Below are 20,622 nucleotides of genomic sequence, written 5' to 3' on the forward strand. Positions count from 1 at the left end.
CACTTCTTCCAGTGAGGGAACTGCCAGAAGGCCATCGGAGCTGGACCTCAGGGTCCGGGCTGAACGATGGGGGTGTAGACACTCCTTCAGGTATACTGGCCGAGCCTCTATAGCTATGCTCTATAGCTCATAATCTCAAGCATGAAGATACAGTCAAAAAGAACACAGGGTCACATGGGAGAGCAGGTGAAGGCAAATATGTTTTACGCACCAAAAGCCAGAACTGGACCAAGATGGAGGAAGGCAAGCTGTGGCACAGAAAGATGTTCCCATTGCATTGGAAAGACACCTTGCCGGCCATCTGGGTCTCTGTCTCTCTCTCTGTCTCTCTCCCTTTTCTGCCTCTAGCTAGCACATGCAGTGAGGAGCATTCAAAAGCAAAAAAGCAGATGCAAATGCAGATGTTGCAGTTAAGACATAATATATGACATGCTGGTTGTCTGCCAAGGATTTAATGAGGAGTTAAAACGCCGTAGGCACCATTTAGTGTGTGTGTATAATGCACTTCACAACAGAACCGTTTCCCTTTACTTGCCCTTAGGAGAAAAAGCCAGTTAAATATTTTCTTTGCTTTCTTTTTCTTTCTCTCTCTCCCCCCCCCCTTTTTTTAAGAGAGAGGCATTAGAGTTGGGTTGGTGTTTTTTTTTAAAAAAAAAGAGAAGCATTTGCTTTTCTTCCTCTTTCTTCTTAATTGGAAAAAGGGATGCACATCTGTTTCATTTAGTGCTGAGATGAAACAGGATTGGGCACATTTCGTGCACATTTCACCCCCCTGTAAACAAAAAAAAAAAAGCCAGTGATTTTGAACCCCACCCTTGTTAATTGTTGGGGGAGGGGTTGAGTGCATCTAAATATACACCTCCGCCCACACTCTTCCCAACTAGGGAGGGAGGTCAATCTTATTCACATCCAAAGTGATCCAACCTTATTCATCGGCAGTTAGAACACAGTTGAGAAATGGATTGCACCCAGGTCCAAATTTTGTGGTGCATACAGTAAAGTGCGTTTTATGGGGGAAATGGGGACAAAGGTGCATATTTTTTGAGGAAGTGTGCAAAGAAAAAATGCACTCAATTTAAACGTGTGTCTTTCGTATATGTGTTTATTTTTAATCCACAACAAAAGGGATAGGGGGACGCGGGTGGCGCTGTGGGTTAAACCACAGAGCCTAGGACTTGCCGATCGGAAGGTTGGCAGTTCGAATCCCCACGACGGGGTGAGCTCCCGTTGTTTGGTCCCTGCTCCTGCCAACCTAGCAGTTTGAAAGCATGTCTAAGTGCAGGTAGATAAATAGGTACCGCTCCAGCGGGAAGGTAAATGGCGTTTCCGTGCACTGGTCTGGTTTCCCAGAAGCGGCTTATTTATGCTCGCCACATGACCTGGAAGCTGTACGCCAGCTCCCTCGGCCGCATCCCTTGTTCCCTGTTTAGGGAAGCTTTTAATGTTTGATGCATTACAGTATTTTAATATTTTGCTGGAAGCTGCCCAGAGTGGCTGGGGAAACCCAGCCAGATGGGCGGGGTATAAATAAATTGTTGTTGTTGTTATTGCTGTCACCTGAGGCTCAAAGAGCCTTGGTGGCCCGGAGTGCCTTCCATCAGCTAACTTTTGTAAAATCTAGGTTAGATTACTGCAATGCTGCCTCTGAAGATGGTTCAGAAACTTAAGCTGGTGCAGAACTCAGCAGCCAGATTGCTCACCAGGGAAAAATGGTCTGAGCACATCACACCAATCCTGGCCTGACTGCACTGGCTAGCAAATAGTTCCCGGGCTGATTCAAAGTGCTGATTTAGACCTATAAAGCGCTTTGTGGCTCAGGACCTCAAATACCGCCTCCCCACATATGAACTGGCCTGGACTCCGCAATCACGATTGGAAGCCCTTCTTCATGTGTCCCACTCCATGGACACACTAGAGCAGGCCTTTTTGGTGGTGGCTCCTCGTTTTTAGAATGTTCTCACTGGGGAGGCTCGCCTGGCACCTTCATTGCCAGCTTTGATTTATTTATTTATATTTATTTAAACAGCTTGTATGCCACTTTACTACAATCATTTAGAAACAGTTGTACATACAGGCATGAGGCTAAGATGTGCCTGTTTACCTAGGCTTTTGGTCATTAACTTGGATCATACCATGGTATGATTTCTTGCCCGCTTTGTGATGTCCATCTTTCATTAGGGTAGGGTAGAATTTGTTCTTTTTATAGTTATTGTTGGATGAGAGCACTTTTGAGAGCATTATTCCACTGTAATGTGATTCCACCCCCCCATGTGAATTTTCGTTTTAAAATGATTGTCAGGCTGTTTTGTATTTCATGGATTTGTATAGGGGACGCGGGTGGCGCTGTGGTCTAAACCACAGAGCCTAGGGCTTGCCGATCGGAAGGTTCGCAGTTCGAATCCCCACGACGGGGTGAGCTCCCGTTGCTCAGTCCCTGCTCCTGCCTACCTAGCAGTTTGAAAGCACATGAAAGTGCAAGTAGATAAATAGGTACCACTCCAGTGGGAAGGTAAACGGCATTTCCGTGCGCTGCTCTGGTTCACCAGAAGTGGCTTAGTCATGTTGGCCACATGACCCAGAATAACTATCTGCGGACAAACACTGGCTCCCTCAGCCAGTAAAGTGAGATGAACGCCACAATCCCAGAGTCGTTCGCGACTGGACTTAACTGTCAGGGGTCCTTTACGTTTAACTTTTACCTTTGAGACATCTTCTGAAAAACGATGAGTGAATGTAAAACAATGATAATACTTAATAGCTTATAGATAATTGCATCAGAAAGTTGCCTCTCTTCCAGATTCTAAACCTACAGTAGGAATTTATAGTCAAGTGGACAAATTGCCATTCTCCCAGTGAATCAATCAGTGGTTCCAAGACATGCCGTTGTGTGTTCAGCAGACATCTTCCTTCGGTACCCTCTGCAGAAGATGAACAAATGACAAAGTGGCGCGATTAAACAACTAAACTGTTAACATTTTGCCTCTGAAGGAGACTTGAGTAAATCCAGAGGCTTTAATAACAAATCTTTGATAACCAAACAAACCATTTCTTTTGGGGGCGGCCATCTGCTTTATCACTTACATGGTGTTAACGTCCTTTCCAAATAGGCAGATGGACCTCATTCAAGTTCTGACAGTAACCCTTTGTTATTGGTACAAATGGCTTCAGAGGTATTTAATTACCATTAGTAATCATCGGTTTGCTGCTAGCTGGTGACATTCGGAATAGTAAGCAGGTTGCATTCTTTGTGTCCAGCGAGTTCATAGAAAGTTAAACCTACTTTTGACAACAGCCTCAAGCTTAGCCACCATTAACCCCTCTTCAGTTACAGGATGATGTGTTTGAACAGTATGAATGATTAATGGAAGCTAAATAGGCCCATTTCTAGCTTAAAAACCTTTTGTTGTTGGCAGGGCACGGGCGACTGGCAAGGTGAACAGGAATTCAAGTGTTGGGGTCCTCACTCACAAAAGGGATGTTAATTTAATTTTATTTTACTAGGTGGTTGACGGCAAACAATGCCAGGCTGCAGCATGCCACTTCCGCCTCCTCCGTGTCCAGCGCTGTCTCTCTCAGCCCCCTTTCCAAGGGATCAGCTTTCCCTGGCAAGGTGGGTGTGGTGCAGCGCAGGCTGGCAGAGATGGGCAAACTACAAAACAAGGAAGCAGCTCACCAGTAAATGTGTTATTTAATGGTTTGTTCTTGCTGAGGAAGTGAGCGGTGTCCTCAAGTTCCACACCCAGTTTGGGATTTCTGTTCAGGCAACTTCCAGAATGTTGGCCTATGCAATTCGCTCCAGCTGATCATTTTGCTTATTTTCTCAATGGACAAGTGGGCGGTTTTTAATAGAAGGAGGAGAAATATGCCTCTCCTGGTCCTAGGAGACCAGCAGCGAGGGGAGCTTGTCACAGCAGGAGGGGGAGACACTTGCGCCTCTTCACCAACTTATCTCCCTCCTCTCCTGCTTCTGCTTCTAGACTTCTCTCTGTCACAGACTCCCCCCACTCACTAAGCCCTGTCGCCTCTTCAGCTTCCGAAAGCTCCTCTTTCCACTCTGTTCCCTCTTCTTCCTCTGACCTCTCATCATCATCCCACCACCAATCCCCAGGCTCTGATGGTTGCTCCCACCATTCCTCTGCATCCACAACCAGGCCAAGACATCACCTTTCCCAAAACATGTACAGTGGTGCCCCGCAAGACGAATGCCTCGCAAGACGGAAAACTCGCTAGAGTTTTCCATTTTGGAGGTGCTTCGCAAAACGAATTTCCTATGGGCTTGCTTCGCAAGACAAAAATGTCTTGCGAGTTCCTGCAGGTTTTTTCCCCTCCCCCCCTTTTTCTAAGCCGCTAAGCCGCTTATCCACTAAAAGCCGCTAATCCGCTAATAGCGCTAATCCGCTAAGCCACTAATGGGCTTGCTTCGCAAGACGAAAAACCCGCTAGACGAAGAGAATCGCGGAACGGATTCTTTTCGTCTTGCGAGGCACCACTGTATTTAAGAACAGTAGAAGCAGCTGGGAAGAAAGGAGTTTTATTTTAAAAATGACAATTTTATAAGTTGCTTGTCTTTGTTTGAGCCTTCCGCATGGTTCTGTATGTACTGAGGTACTTTATGCATTGCGACCTGCTGTTATTTTCATTGACTATAGTTTAGTAATTAAGATTGTTAAGAGTGAATTTCTGTTTAATCATCATCTGCTGAAATTTGATGTTATTGGGTACTATTATATGTTAACGGATTATTAACTATCACTTTATTTGATATTAGTTGTTTATTTTAAAGCTGTGTTTTTATTATAACTTTTTTTGTATTGGATCACATTGTTATAAGGGCTATGATCTTTGTTGTTTCTTCAGATGTCAGAGAAATAAGCAACTACCAGACTTTTAGAAGACATCTGGAGGCAGCCCTGTTTAGGGAAGATTTTAATATTTGATGAATTATTGTATTTTAATATTTTGCTGGAAGTTCCCAGCTGGGAAACCCAGTCAGATGTGTGGGGTATAAATTATAAAGTATTATTATTATTATTATTATTATTATTATTATTATTATTATTAAGCTTGTAAACGGCCTTGTGTACAAAGAAAGGCGGTGTACAAATTAAAAGTGAAATGAAATGGGGGGAGGTGAAGAATAGTGTTGCTTTTCTCAACAACAGATGTGCATGTAGGACTGTCATTTTTCTGTTTCCCCCCAAAAAGTTGTTGCACAAACTAATGTACTGTACATTACAGCGTTGGGCTGGTACATGTTTATTCACCACATGAGCTCACTGTGGATAGGAATGCACATCCCACAGACATCTGCACCTGAATTCCCCTTCAATTTCTCTGTCACATTTCCTTGCCTATCTCTCCCACAAGTTTGTGTATCCAGCTGCTGATCACTTTCTTTGGCCCATGCTATACATAACACTAACTCAGTGCTTATATATCATGTATTTATTGCTGTTCTGTTTACATACCTGTTGTTTCATCTATCAGTCCATAACATCAGCAATTAAATTAATACTTATTAACAACAGTTATTAATAGTAGCCAGAGGGAGATGGCCTGGGTAGATATGCCTCAGAACTATGATACGCAGGAATATGGGCGTGTCGTTTCATTTTTTAATATTTCATGCCGCTTTTCACGCACGTGAGTCACAAAGCGGCTCAGCAACAATAAATAACAGTAACCTAACAGAACATCGCAATTATAGAATAGTTGACAAATCATCAGCGAAACAGCCACCTTCTATAAACAACTACGTATTAACAAAGCAACTAACAAAATAAGCTAAACACTGCCAGTCAGTGTAGACCAGGGGTGGCCAACTCCCAAGAGACTGCGATCTACCCACAGAGTTAAAAACTGGCAGTGATCTACGCCCTTTTGGGGGGTTCAGGTCAAAGTTGAGCTTTTTTTTAGGAAGGAGGAAGTCTGATTTTTTAGGGGTTCCGGTCAAAGTTGTTTAGCTTTTTTTAGGGGAGCCAAAGCTGTTGAGCTTCTTTGGGGGGAGCCAGTGATCTACCAGTGATCTACCACAGACATGCAGTGATCTACCGGTAGATCACGACCTATCTGTTAGATATGCCTGGTGTAGACCATGGGTAGGCAAACTAAGGCCCAGGGGCCAGATCCGGCCCAATCACCTTCTAAATCCAGCCCACAGACAGTCTGGGAATCAGTGTGTTTTTACATGAGTAGAATGTGTGCTTTTATTTAAAATGCATCTCTGGGTTATTTGTGGGGCATGCTGTAGGAATTCGTTGTTGTTTTTTTCAAAATATAGTCCGGCCCCACACAAGGTCTGAGGGACAGTGGACCGGCCCCTGCTGGAAAAGTTTGCTGACCCCTGGTGTAGACAATATTGACTTAGATGGACTTATGCTTTGTGTCAGTATAAGGCAACTTCCTTCTGGAAGAAATATCAACAACCTCAGATATGCAGATGACACAACCTTGATGTCAGAAAGTGAGGAGGAATTAAAGAACCTTTTATTGAGGGTGAAAGAGGAGAGCGCAAAATATGGTCTGAAGCTCAACATAAAAAAAAACGAAGATCATGGCCACTGGGCCCATCACCTCCTGGCAAACAGAAGGGGAAGAAATGGAGGCAGTGAGAGATTTTACTTTCTTGGGCTCCATGATCACTGCAGATGGTGACAGCAGTCACGAAATTAAAAGACGCCTGCTCCTTGGGAGAAAGGCGATGGCAAACCAAGACAGCATCTTAAAAAGCAGAGACATCACCTTGCCAACAAAGGTCCATATAGTTAAAGCCATGGTTTTCCCAGTAGTGATGTATGGAAGTGAGAGCTGGACCATAAAGAAGGTTGATCGCCGAAGAATTGATGCTTTTGAATTCTGGTGCTGGAGGAGACTATTGAGAGTCCCATGGACTGCAAGAAGATCAAACACATCCATTCTGAAGGAAATCAGCCCTGAGTGCTCACTAGAAGGACAGATCCTGAAGCTGAGGCTCCAAGACTTTGGCCACCTCATGAGAAGAGAAGACTCCCTGGAAAAGACCCTGGTGTTGGGAAAGATGGAGGGCACAAGGAGAAGGGGACGACAGAGGACGAGATGGTTGGACAGTGTTCTCGAAGCTACCAGCATGAGTTTGACCAAACTGCGGGAGGCAGTGGAGGACAGGGGTGCCTGGCATGTCTGGTCCATGGGGTCACGAAGAGTCGGACACGACTAAACGACTAAACAACAACAAGGCAGCTTCCTATATTTCCCCCATCCCAGTCCTGCACAGCACTCAAGGCAGGTCGCCAGCTCAGATCTTGTCTCTGCCATAAACTTGCTAACTGACCTTTAGCCCGTTGGCAGACCAACTCTGCATTATAAAGATGTCTGCAAATGTAACATGAAGACTGGCAATGTTGACCTCAATGTGTGGGAATCCCTTGCAGATGACAGCAGTGCCTGGAAAAAGAGAGGTTGTGCATCCATAACCATGACCAGAGGAGGAATTACCGTTTGGAAGAGCATAAAGAAACGCCATGGTGCATCTGCAGCAGCACAACCGGGCGCCTTCCTCTGCCCCAGCTGCAACAAAACATGTCTCTCCCAGTCTCTACACCCACAGCAGGCGCTGCAACTTTCCAACGATTTCACTTCACCCCCCAAAGATACACTCCTCCATTGTCTCCCAAGACAGACAGATGCCAGCCACCCTAGCGAAGACACTCTCTCCCGGCTTCAGTCTTCCCATCTGAAAAATGGGAGATAAGAACACCGGCTTTGCTGACGGGGCTGTTTTAGGGACTGCAGCTACATAAAGCGGGCCTTGAAACCACTGTACAAATGCCAGCACCGACAGAAACTGCAAAACACCATCTTTGTCAAGGATCTTCAGATTCCTATGACAACCCTCCTCCTCAAAGCTCTCTGAAAGGGCTGGTGATTTTTACAAAACTGCACCCCCCTCATTGGCGGGGCCATCTCCTCCTTTCACCCTAAAGCACTTTCCCCATTTTCCACCATGTTCAATGTATACATGCGGGGGGGGGGGCAGAATTTAAAGATATACTTCAATATTTGAATTTTTGATGAGGGTGACTCATCTCAGCTCCGTACCAACTTTTCATTTAGTTGTGTAGTGTGTTTTTTTTCAAATCCCCAAGGGAGGCAGCAGGATATTAATTAGCCTCGTGCCCATTACTCAACAAATACACAGGCTTTAATTGCACCTTTGGTGTATTTTGCTCACTGTCACAGGATCTTGCTTTTATTAACTACAGTCATTTAAGGCTCTGTGTCGCTTTCGCAGCAACACATGAATACCGCAGGGCCCCAATGAATCATTCAACCGTACAGAGCTGTCAAGACAATTTGCCAGCCCAGGTGCAAAGCAACTCACCCGTCATGATAAAGATGAGGAGATTTTTATTTTTATTTTTATTTAAAAGATATTTGTCAACAGAAATAAGGAGAATTATTTGCTTCAGACAAGTGGATGGGCGTGAGGTGGCCAGAGAAATGGCTACAGTAATTTTCAACTGAAGGGGGGAAAACCAGGAATTTCTTTTTCTGCTCCTCTCATTCTCCCTCTCTCTCTCTTCATTTCCTACCCTGGGATTTTTTGCTTTAATTGCAATTTGCTCCAGGAATGTAACAGTCTTTTTCTTTCCTTGTTGTCTCTCTTTGCTTGTACAGCCTCCAACTGTTTTTTGTCGTAGGTTTGTAATACTTGCCACCCAGTACTCTGGGTTACTCACAGCAGCAAGGATTTGGCATGCTCAGCTTGTGACCTACCAAACCAAACAGAGCCCATCTGCCATGCATGGCAGCTTGTTAGAGGCTGAATGAGACCCCTGTTTTGCGCTGTCTGCTGCGATTGCAAAAAAACGGGGGGGGGGGTGGAGATGAATGGGGCAAGCTCTTGGCAGGCTATAATAGATAGCTGCTGGACTGGGCTCAGTGAATCACAAGTTCTTCAGAGCTGGGGGGGGGTTTGGGGTTGGGGAGTGTTCACCCCCGTGCACAATTGGTAATTGTTTTTGAAAATATTCACCTAACCTCAGGGTCCCTTCCAACTCTGCAATTCTACAATTCTGCGATTCAGGAATCATGGCCCTCAGTCTGCACTGACTTTGTTTGCTTTCAATAATGGTAGCATGTAGCCAAAACTGATTGGCTGTATAGGCTTGTGATATCAGAACAGTCACTAGATGACCCATGATGATTAACTAGGATCACCCACAATGTAACTTTGCCTTTAATAATACGGTAATAATAATTGTTAAGTTGTGGGTGAACATATCAGACGACACAGCGATTCTTCAAACAGCTCTTGTTTATTCACAGGCCAGAACAGAACTGAACTGAAGGGTTCAGTCAGCCTGCTTATATAGAGCTCCAGTACAACGTTACTGTAACAACTTTCTAAAACTATCCAATCACTGAACGTCACTTTTGATCCTTCATTTGCATACAGTATCCCCCTGGCCCAGGGTGAGAACTTCAGTTCATAATAATAATAATAATAATAATAATAATAGTAATAATAATAATAATTTATTATTTGTACCCCGCCCATCTGGCTGGATTTCCCCAGCCACTCTGGGCGGCTTCCAACAAAGATTAAAAATACATTAAAATGTCACACTTTAAAAACTTCCCTGAACAGGGCTGCCTTCAGATGTCTTCTAACTGTCAGGTAGTTGTTTATCTCTTTGACATCTGATGGGAGGGCATTCCACAGGCAGGTGCCACTACCGAGAAGGCCCTCTGCCTGGTTCCCTGTAACTTGGCTTCTCGCAGTGAGGGAACCGCCAGAAGGCCCTCGGAGCTGGACCTCAATGTCTGAGTTGAACGATGGGGGTGGAGATGCTCCTTCAGGTATACTGGGCTGAGGCCGTTTAGGGCTTTAAAGGTCAACACCAACACTTTGAATTGTACTCTTTGCCTTTACTCTTAATTGACTTTTTTTGGCCTTCAGCAACATACGGGCATCTTGGCACATCTGATCAACTATGTGTCATTGTGAAATTGCCACATTCACTGCTACGTGATCCTGGGCTACCTCGGAGTGAGGGGTGCCTGAGGAAACAGCTCAGCAAGAAATTCATTCCAAAGTTTGCGCAAACTGATATGCTGGTGATGCTTTGATGCTCCTCCTCAGGTGAACAATTCAACACAACCCGCACTGCCCCACTGGTCCCTACTGCTCATCACTTTGCCTCTTCTTCGCCACATCATGTTTTTGCTCCGAGTCCCCTTCCTTGGGGTGTGTGTGTGACTGACTTCACAGAATGTTTATTGGATGATTATTCCATCTCCCCCAAAGGAATCCTAGCAACTGCAGTTCTGTTAGGAGAACCTAGAAATTCTACCTAAAATTTTCTGTGGAAGCAATGTGCAGATCTGTCGGGAGAAAGATGCTACTTTTGAGGGGTTTTTTAAAGCAATATTTGCAGATGGAGAGAAAGGAAAAGTTTTGAAACTGGAGAGCTCATAGAGGATGAAGCTGCAAGACTTGGTCAGGAAGCAAAATGGTATTCCCACCCACCCCCTTGTTTAAACTGAGCTGTAGATTGTTATTTATTTATTTATTTATTTATTTATTTATTTATTTATTTATTAATTACACTGCTTTTTACCATAAATGGCCACAAAGTGGTTTCCGTGACAATCAACTAAACAACACATCGATCAAAACAATCCGACATTTAAAACTAAATGAGAACCATAGGTAAACAAGAAAACTTCCAATTTGTAGCTCCCTGGCTCTTATTCCAAAACTGCAGTTCCCTGGATTTCCCCAATGCAGACCAAAAAAAAAAAAAAAAAGGAATTATGAAAGGGAAAGTCTGCAACAACAAAAAAAGGCAGTTTATATTGGTGGAAATAATGTACTGAAATGCATCCTTCTTTGGAAGAATCCCTTGCAAAAATGTGTACATCAGGCAAAACGGCATACAGGAACATATATATCAGGTGCAATGCAACTGAAAACACATAAAGGTTTTAAAAACTTATTCACAAACTCCTGCAGAAATGGGGAGAACCGAAGTGAAGGTGGGGGGAAATGAGACGTTGACATTAACCAAAGTGGACAGGATTTGTCCATTCCTAGCGTGGCCGGCCATAATGAGAGAAGGGGTGTGTTGGTGTATACAGTGGTACCTTGGGTTAAGTACTTAATTCGTTCCGGAGGTCTGTACTTAACCTGAAACTGTTCTTAACCTGAAGCACCACTTTAGCTAATGGGGCCTCCTCCTGCTGCTGCGCCGCCAAAGCACAATTTCTGTTCTTATCCTGAAGCAAAGTTCTTAACCTGAAGCACTATTTCTGGGTTAGTGGAGTGTGTAACCTGAAGCGTATGTAACCCGAGGTACCACTGTATGTGTATTTATAATTGACTCCTTTATGAAGTTCTGAAATGTCAAGTGTCCAAAACCTCTTTGCAGTAGGAGGACATTTTGACTGCGCTATTTATAAGCGATAGAAATGTGATGGCTGCCTGCTCAAATGATAAAGAATAATTACTGCGGGCACCTCCCGGCACCAGCGAAGTGCACAGATGCATGCGGATATCGAATCCAGGCAGAGGGGAAAATGCCCCCTTGTTGTGCAAGAGGAATGGCTGATCATATGCTCAGGAACTCACAGAGACCCTCATTCAGCCAAGCACAGCGGCAGCCGCCACCTGCAGATTCGGCTGGTGGCACACAAGAGGACGGGTATGTCTCTTACATAGCAGCTGTCCTCAGCCAAGCAAATTACAGCGTCTTCCTCTTCGGAAGACAACCCAGCAGTCGGCTTTTCTTACACCCTGATCCCGGGCGTAATTACTTGGAAGGAAATCTCATTCATTTCAATGTAACTTAGGTGTGATGAGGAAGCTTAGGATCTCAGCCCATCATCTCACAAGTAGGTTAATGTGCGTACACACACACACACACACGGGCTGGCTTAAGAAATCTCCCCCAAAATGTGACAACTGCTTGCTTTTCTTGCTTTTCTTTTCTTTCTTTTTTTGCATTGTTAACTCAAGCGTGCTACACATATGACAGCACAATATACAATCCCATTAAAGTTGATAAAAAAACTACCCTGAAGCACTTTAACTTTAGTGCAAATAAAATATGCACATGAAACGCAGAGACTTTTGGACATTAAAAAAAAAAAAAGTAATGGAAAAAGCACGAACTGTCTAAGAGGAATCCTGAAACAAAAACAGTTTTTATCAAATGATCACCTACACAGGCAAGAGTAATTTTACATCTTGGTGAATTTATGTCATAATTTGCAAGCCGCAACAGAAAATACAGAAATTCTGTAGGTTATATATGATTACGGTATGATTGCGGGGGGCTGATCTTTAAAAAAAAATCTCCAAAAAAGAAACTCCTGAAATGAAATTTAGTCCTTGGGTTACTGCAAAATGAACAGTATAATAAATAGCATTATTTACCACATTAGGGCTGTGCCCAAACTTGCCCTCCAATTTATCCAAGCTTCCTACCTCTACAAAAGAGGCTTCTACAGTAGTACCTCAGGTTAAGTACTTAATTCGTTCCAGAGGTCCGTTCTTAACCTGAAACTGTCCTTAACCTGAAGCACCACTTTAGCTAATGGGGCCTCCTGTTGCCGCCGTGCCGCCAGAGCACGATTTCTGTTCTCATCCTGAAGCAAAGTTCTTAACCTGAAGCATTATTTCTGGGTTAGCGGAGTCTGTAACTTGAAGGGTATGTAACCTGAAGCGTATGTAACCTGAGGTACCACTGTACTGTTCTGTTTAAAGCACTATGATGCGGTTTCAAATATACATGGCTTCCCCCAGAGAAATACCCCTGTCCCCCCAGAGAGTGACAATTCCCAGAATTCCCTGGGAAGAGAGATTGATTCTTCAACCACTCCTAGACACCCCCTGCCTGAAACCCTGCAGATCAGCTGCCAGCCAGTGCAGACAGTACTGGCCTTGATGGACCAACAGTCTGACTTAGTATAATGCAGCTTCCAATGCTCCAATTGCAACAGAGCATGGCTAAATTTCCGCGGATAATGCCATGAGGGAAACTAAAACCCATTAAAAATGTTGGCACTCAGCTAAACCTGGTTTAGGGAACGTGGTCTCAGTTTAATCGTTCGTGGTTCATAGGCAGCGCTTTGTGTATATTTCTGGCCTTAAGAGAAGGGAGGCCAACTTTGGCATCAAGCATTGGAGTGGCGGGTACCCCAAGAAAGGCACTAATGTGTTTTCAAGATCCAGTTTTGAATAACTTCCATGGAATTCACTTCAGCTCTATCTTAGCACCACATAAAATGTGGGCAAGCGCTTCGAATCATAGAATTGTGGAATACTTCTTCCACAAAGGACTTAAAATGCTTAGGATAAACTAGATAATCACCCTTTCCTTGGGGAAAAAATATTGGGAGCCTGATGTCAGAATACTAAAGGCCATAAGCAGGGAGGCTGGTCCCTCGCTTGCCTGCTTTGTTACTTAGAAGCAATCCAAGGCGTTGTACTGCCTATCAGCCTTCTCCTTCCTCTTCCTGCACTAGAATTTATTGGCTGTGCCTATCAGTGCCTCTGACTCCACCTAGTGTCAGCCTCCTGCCTCACACCCCACAAGTCCCATTGGACACTAATCACCGCTGGTCGTATGGAGACTTTCCCACAATGACAAGTTCCCAAATATTTTGAGTTTGGCACTTGGTCAGTATCACGGCTATGCAAATACAGTTTGCATCTAATAGGATGCTTGCCAAAAAGGACCACTTTAGTCTTCTCATACTTTACAACTCAGAATTCTTTTGATATGAGTTCCAAGTTCTATAAGCAGCTCTTTAAGTCGTTTCTGAGGAATAATGGATAGCTGAGCCATGTCATCTGTGTATTGTAATAGCAGCAGCAAAGTGGCTGAAATATCAGATGAACAGAAACTTGGAAGCCTCGGTTGCTCAACAATCTGATGGCTATAAGTATGAAAAAAAAAATGAAGCCATCACAAAACAGCCTTCGCAGATGATCTTCCCTCTAGCTCCAGGGGGCCAAGGCTCTGTGGGCTGCCTCAATTTTTTACTTTATTTTTTTGATGGAGCCACCTCCCCCATTTTTGACGTCACGTCGGCCCCCTCAATGTTCCTCGGAAGATAGCGCCTCTGATTCTGATAACGTCTCTTGTTTGCCTGGGTGGAGGACGCAGAAGGATATACCACTATGTGCAAAACTAACCAAGTGCCCAAATAAAACATTTGAATTCATTGCTCCACCAACTTTTGTCTCTGGCCCCTGGAAGGTTGCCCAGGAGGAAAGGTTTCCCTTAGTCTCAAAAGGATCCCCCAACCTTGATATAAAGAAAGAAATTGATCAGACATATTCTTGTCTTTTGGAAGACCAAAAAGCCCAACAGTTTTGAGCAGGTAACAGTAAGTTTATGAACTGCAACCTTTATCTCACAGTCTTCACAGAAGGCAGCAGGGGTCTTGAATCGGCAAGTGCAGCAGCGAGAACCAGGCACCTTGCTTTCTAAATAATCTTGCAAGAAGAAGGAGCTGCTTGGCTGCTCCTTACTTTGCACCAGTGCCACCCAGATAACCAAAGGAGGGTGTTGCAGTGTCCAATTCAGCAGGGATCAGGTGGCACAACAGGCCAATAGGGTTCCACTGGGTCCTATAAAGCTATAAAGCTATCTGAAGGAGCGTCTCCATCCCCATCGTTCTGCCCGGACACTGAGGTCCAGCGCCGAGGGCCTTCTGGCGGTTCCCTCACTGCAAGAAGCCAAGTTACAGGGAGCCACGCAGAGGGCCTTCTCAGTAGTGGCACCCGCCCTGTGGAACGCCCTCCCACCAGATGTCAAAGAGAACAACAACTACCAGACTTTTAGAAGACATCTGAAGGCAGCCCTGTTTAAGGAATTTTAATATTTTGTTGGAAGCCGCCCAGAGTGGCTGGGGAAGCCCAGCCAGATGGGTGGGGTATAAATTAATAATAATAATAATAATAATAATAATAATAATAATAATAATAATAATAATTGCATAGCCTCCAACATTTCTCTGATGAAAATAAACCCTACATGGCAGACATGGCAGTCTGTGTAGCAGGGACTGAGGAGCTGGATTGGTCGGGCCGAGACGCCTGGTTTTGGGGATGGACGCACGGCTGTCTTAAGCATAACTGGCACCATGGTGCAAAGATCCCTCTGCCCCCCATTTCCCAGAGTTGTCAACCTTTTCCGAAGCCTCTGTGGGGATCGCTCTCCTCCCGCGAAGGCTTGGGAGGCAAGCTGCATGCCCGCCAGACATATGGTTGACAGGGCACAGCTGGCGGGTGTGCAGGGAAAGGGGAGCCCACTGGCAAAGCCGCACAGCTCCCCCACTCGCTGGGGCGCCCCGAGAGGTGCAACGCACCACTAAGCCCAATGGGGAAGACGGCTCTGGATGGACGAGGATATTTTGACCATGCTGAAGATCCTCATCATCGGTGAGAGTGGCTTTGACAAGCCTAGGTGTCAACTTGCAAGTGAAAACAGTATCTGTGGATGGAAAGAAGGTTCAACTAGCAATCTGGGACACAGCCGGTCAGGAACGGTTCAGAACGTTAACACCCAGCTATTACAGAGGAGCACAGCGTGTTCTGTTAGTTTATAATGTCACAAGAAGAGACGCTTTTGCAAAACCAGACAAATGGCTAACTGAATTAGAAACACAAAGCACAAGAAATGATATAGTTTAAATCAGGGGTCAGCAAACTTTTCAGCAGGGGGCCTGTCCTCTGTCCCTCAGACCTTGTGGGGGACGGACTATATTTTGAAGGGGGGGAAATTAACGAATTCCTATGCCCCAGAAATAACCCAGAGATGCATTTTAAATAAAAGGACACATTCTACTCATGTAAAAACACACTGATTCCTGGACCGTCCATGGGCCAGATTTAGAAGGCGATTGGGCCAGATTTGGCCCCCGGGCCTTAGTTTGCCTACCTATGGTTTAAATGTTAGTAGAAAACAACATTGATATGGAAAACAGGGAAGTTGAGAGAAATGAGGGTCACAAGCTTGCCCTAAAACTTCCCATGTTGTTCACAGAGGCAAGTCCAAAAACATGTGATGGTGTACAGTGTGCCTTTGTTGAGAAAATCATAGTCTCCAGGACTGTGGGGAAATGAAAACCAAAACAGAGGTGTAAGGTTGTCGAACAATGAGGAGAGCTATAGCAGCAGCTCAGTGACTACCATTTCGTGTTATAAACCCCGAAAAACTTGTTCTTTTGCGTATTTTGCTATTTTAGGGACCTTGCAGTTTGCTCATATTTGTGTATCACGGCAAGTGAACATTTTTCTAGGGAAATGTGCTCTGCAGCTTTTCCAATTGAAAAGTGTTATGGTTAGCAAGCCTAATTTGAAACTTATCAGTTCTTTTTATACGTAGCATAAGAACTTGTTGCAGGAACAAAGGCACTGAAATTTCATAATTATCATAGAATTACTTGGGAAAATATTTTGAACACATGTTGGCTACATTCTCTCTTTAACTCGACCATGGCACTGTTTGAGGCACACAAATCTCAAATGGTACAAGTGGATGCATGTAAAATTTGCACAATTTTATTGTCAAAAACCTTTTCTGACCATTTTAACAGCATGCATATACAACCCCTTTCTGGCTTCAAGCAACACTTTTTCTAGCTTGTAACTAATCCCAGTTAAAATCTGTGATCTTGAAAGAGGTGCAAATTACTTCTGGTGGGGGTTGGGTGAGAAGGGGAGATTTTAAAAATTGTCACTTCAGTGAATACAATGTACATTTTTGGTGAACCAAGAAAATATTTAATAAAAGTTATATTTTAAAAAAAGGAAATAGGGATGCCCTATTTAATAATAATAATAATAATAATAATAATAATAATAATAATACCCTGCCCATCTGACTGGGTTGCCTCAGCCAGTCTGGGCGGCTTCCAGCATATATAAAAACATAATAAAACATTAAAAAAACCTTCCCTCCATACCCTCCAACATTTCTCAGATGAACATAGAGATGTCCTAAGAAAAAGCAGGACATTCCAGGATCAAATCAGAAACCGGGACGGCATCTGTAAATCTGGGACTGTCCCTGGAAAATAGGGACACTTGGAGGGACTGATATTGACTCTGGCCTAGCTCCTCAATTTCAGCAGCTTCCAACTCATGATAGACCCAGCAGTTCTTCAACTGGACATTATCAACTGAATGCCTGCCTGCTGACATTGGTGCCCAAGACTAACCATCGGACACCATACTTGGTCTCTTCCACCAGCTCATTTCTGGGCTGTTTTCCTCAACAGATAATTTGTGTGTTCACTGCAGCTCCTTCGAAAATGGCTCCAGCTATTTTGCAGGCTTGGGATCACCTCCAGAGGAAAGCCTACTTGAAACTAGAGCCACTAACCTCTATTTCCAGGAGCAAGGATATTATGTTGGGGAGTGCAGGCGCTGGGCTCAGTCAACTCCCTCCCTCCTTCCCTGCAGTTTCCATATCTGTTATCCAACTGGCTTGAGTTACTGTGATTGAGAATGAGCAGGCACAGTCTACCTGACGACACAGACTGAAGTCTGCAATGTGTGTTCATAGAATCATAGAATTGTTGAGTTGGAATGGACCCTGTGGACCATCTAGTTCCTGCAATGCAGGAATGTGCAGACGTCCCATACAGGGATCAAACTTGCAACCTTGGGATTATCAACAGCATGCTCTAACCAACTGAGCTATGATTGCATGTCAGGGTTGTGTTTGTGTGTGAGAGTCCAGCTCTGACTCTGTGCATTTTCCCCCTGCCTTCTGATTATGGGACAGTCACTGCTTTTTTTTCCTAGGGGGGATGCAGGGGTACGCATACCCCTAAACATTTTGTGAATCTTTGCACTTTTGTCCATTTACTGTACAGTGGACGCTCGGGTTGCAAACATGATCCGTGCGGGGAGCACGTCCGCAACCCGCAGCATCTGCAACCCCTCACACACGGGTCACAATTCGGCGCTTCTGTGCATGCGCAAAGTGTGATTTAGCACTTCTGCGCATGTGCAAGCGCCGAAACCTGGAAGTAATCTGTTCCGGTACTTCCAGGTTTGGCACTGTGCGCAACCCGAGACAGCACAACCCCAAGTGTCTGTAACCTGAGGTATGACTGTATTTATTTCCCCCGATTTGAACTATAAAATGGTGATTTCCTTGAGTCAAAATGAGAGTACCCCTAAACATTTTTAATTTTTTTAAGAAAAAAAGCACTGGGGACAGTTATAGTTTGAATTGGGAGTGCGCATTTCATGAAGTGAGGACAAATATGTCAATTTCAATTTCTCTCAGTTCCTCCTTAAATTCAACCTACCACATCGATTTCTGAATTTTCCTTTGAGAAGTCCACATGGAAATTAGCATGTCTTATCATGCACATTTCCCCAACATGCACATTTGTCTTAAGATGGGCATTGCTGCGAGACATTTCCCCTAATATAATGTCGTTTGGTGTGTCATTTTCACGAGTATGTGCACTGATTTGGCTGGAGAACTGCACCACAAAATTCAGAGAAGTATGAATCTTGAATGATAGCTGGGCTTCGATTCATTTATAAGTTCAGGAGGAACAAATTAGGAAGATTTGCATTAAAATGCAAACAGAATGAATTTCTCCCTATTGCTAGGGAATCGTGTGAAGGGGTAGCTGTACCTTTATAGTCTGGATTAACACAATGCCTACTATGCAGCTGTTAGGTGAAATAATATATTATTATTTTTTGTTTGTTACATTTGTATCCCACCCATCCATCCCCCAAAAAGGACTGTATATATGATTTCACCTCCCCAGTTTTAGCCTTACAGCAGCCCTGTGACGTAGGTTAGACTGAAAGATAATGACCATGTTATCATCTGAGCCTGCATTCAGACAGCACTTTATTTCATTTTCCCAACGTCTCCTTACCTGCTAATTTCTACATTTTATGTGACGTTTCAAACAATGTAAATGCCGCTTCTGGAAAATGTAGAAGTTTAATACTTGTGTTAAAAATCTATTGCAACCCCATTAACCTAGAAGATTGCTGGAGTTTTGCGTTGTAATTTCATGTGACAAACTTCAATGCATGCAGTATTCCAGCATTCAGTTCTTTCCCACCATTTAAAATTAAGCATAAAAAGGCAGTATTTGGATCAAAAAGCCACTGTTCCATAATGCAACAGGTTGTTGTTGTTTAGTCATTTAGTCGTGTCTGACTCTTCAAGACCCCATGAACCAGAGCACGCCAGGTTCCACTGCCTCCCACAGCTTGGTCAAACTCATGTTGGTAGCTGCGGGAACACTGTCCCACCATCTCGTCCTCTGTCGTCCCCGTCTCCTTGTGCCCTCAATCTTTCCCAACATCAAGGTCTTTTCCAGGGAGTCTTCTCTTCTCATGAGGTGGCCAAAGTCTTGGAGCCTCAGCCTCAGGATCTGTCCTTGCAGTGAGCACTCAGGGCTGATTTCCTTAAGAATGGATAGGTTTGATCTTCTTCGAGACCATGGTAAAGGTAAAGGGACCCCAGACCATTAGGTCCAGTCATGACCGACTCTGGCATTGCGGCGCTCCTCTCACTTTACTGGCCGAGGGAGCTGGCGTACAGCTTCCGGGTCATGTGGCCAGCATGACTAAGCTGCTTCTGATGAACCAGAGCAACACATCGAAACGCCATTTACCTTCCCTCCAGAGCGGTACCTATTTATCTACTTGCCCTCTGACTTGCTTTTAAACTTCTTTGGCAGGAGCAGGGACCAAGCAAAAGGAGCTCACCCCGTCGTGGGGATTCGAACTGCCGACCTTGTGAGCAGGAAGCCCTAGGCTCTGTGGTTTAACCCACAGCGCCACCTGTGTCCATGGTACTGCAGTGTAAAAGGAATGTTAGACTCCACAATGGCAACATTGGTATTAAAATCAGGACCACTAATGCAGTAATACCCACACCTGAATGCACTCTAAGTCAATCATTTTAGCTGATAATATCTAAGATTTACATTTTTAAATCAACAAATTAGCAAAAATTTGTATTGGGTCAGTTACAGTAGAGCTAGCAAATTTTATGCTCACTGTTCACCCTAAAATGTCCCAATTGCTGCATGAATTCACACCGGCACAAGTTTGACTGCATTTTACTAATACCTTCACAGAAGCAGTTTCAGTTCTATTCTGACTATCACCCTGCCCTCCTGGCACAGCAAATAACCTAACCAACATGTACGAGAACATCAGAACAGTGCCTGGGCTATAAGGTTCAACTAAGAAAAGGGTTTAGCTGGATCATACTTGACTGGCAACTGATGCCAGATTATGGAGCTGTTCAGATATCAGAAACAGGACATTGGCAACCACAGAGTGTTAACTTACTGGATTTTTCTCTGAAAAGATAGATCTAGAAATAAATGGGAGGAAAATACAGACTGCCATATTGATGCCAATCTTGTTGTGTGAATTCTGCGAAAAAAGAAAAGCACAAATAAGGACTCCCCATCACTTGTTTGTGCCCAATGCCAATTTAGAAGTGCACAGAATTTATTTATTTTTAAGCATTCAGAAAAACAGCCACTGGTATAGGGGCAATCCTCTGGCAAGATCCACCAAAAGGAGCCACTTTGGATGTAGCAGATCTGCAGCTCAGTTGGCTGATT

At 44.2% G+C, this 20,622-nt stretch overlaps 1 pseudogene across 1 annotated transcript; it reads left to right on the plus strand.

Moving 5' to 3' along the window:
• Positions 1–15,390: 15,390 nt before the first annotated feature.
• LOC307217465 (ras-related protein Rab-18 pseudogene) lies at positions 15,391–16,281 on the plus strand (annotated as a pseudogene). The gene is made up of 3 exons: positions 15,391–15,692; positions 15,951–16,175; positions 16,240–16,281. The product of its transcript is annotated as a ras-related protein Rab-18 pseudogene (transcript).
• Positions 16,282–20,622: the final 4,341 nt, after the last annotated feature.

This window comes from Podarcis cretensis (assembly GCF_951804945.1).
Source record: "Podarcis cretensis genome assembly, chromosome: 5".
Classification (NCBI taxonomy): domain Eukaryota; kingdom Metazoa; phylum Chordata; class Lepidosauria; order Squamata; family Lacertidae; genus Podarcis; species Podarcis cretensis.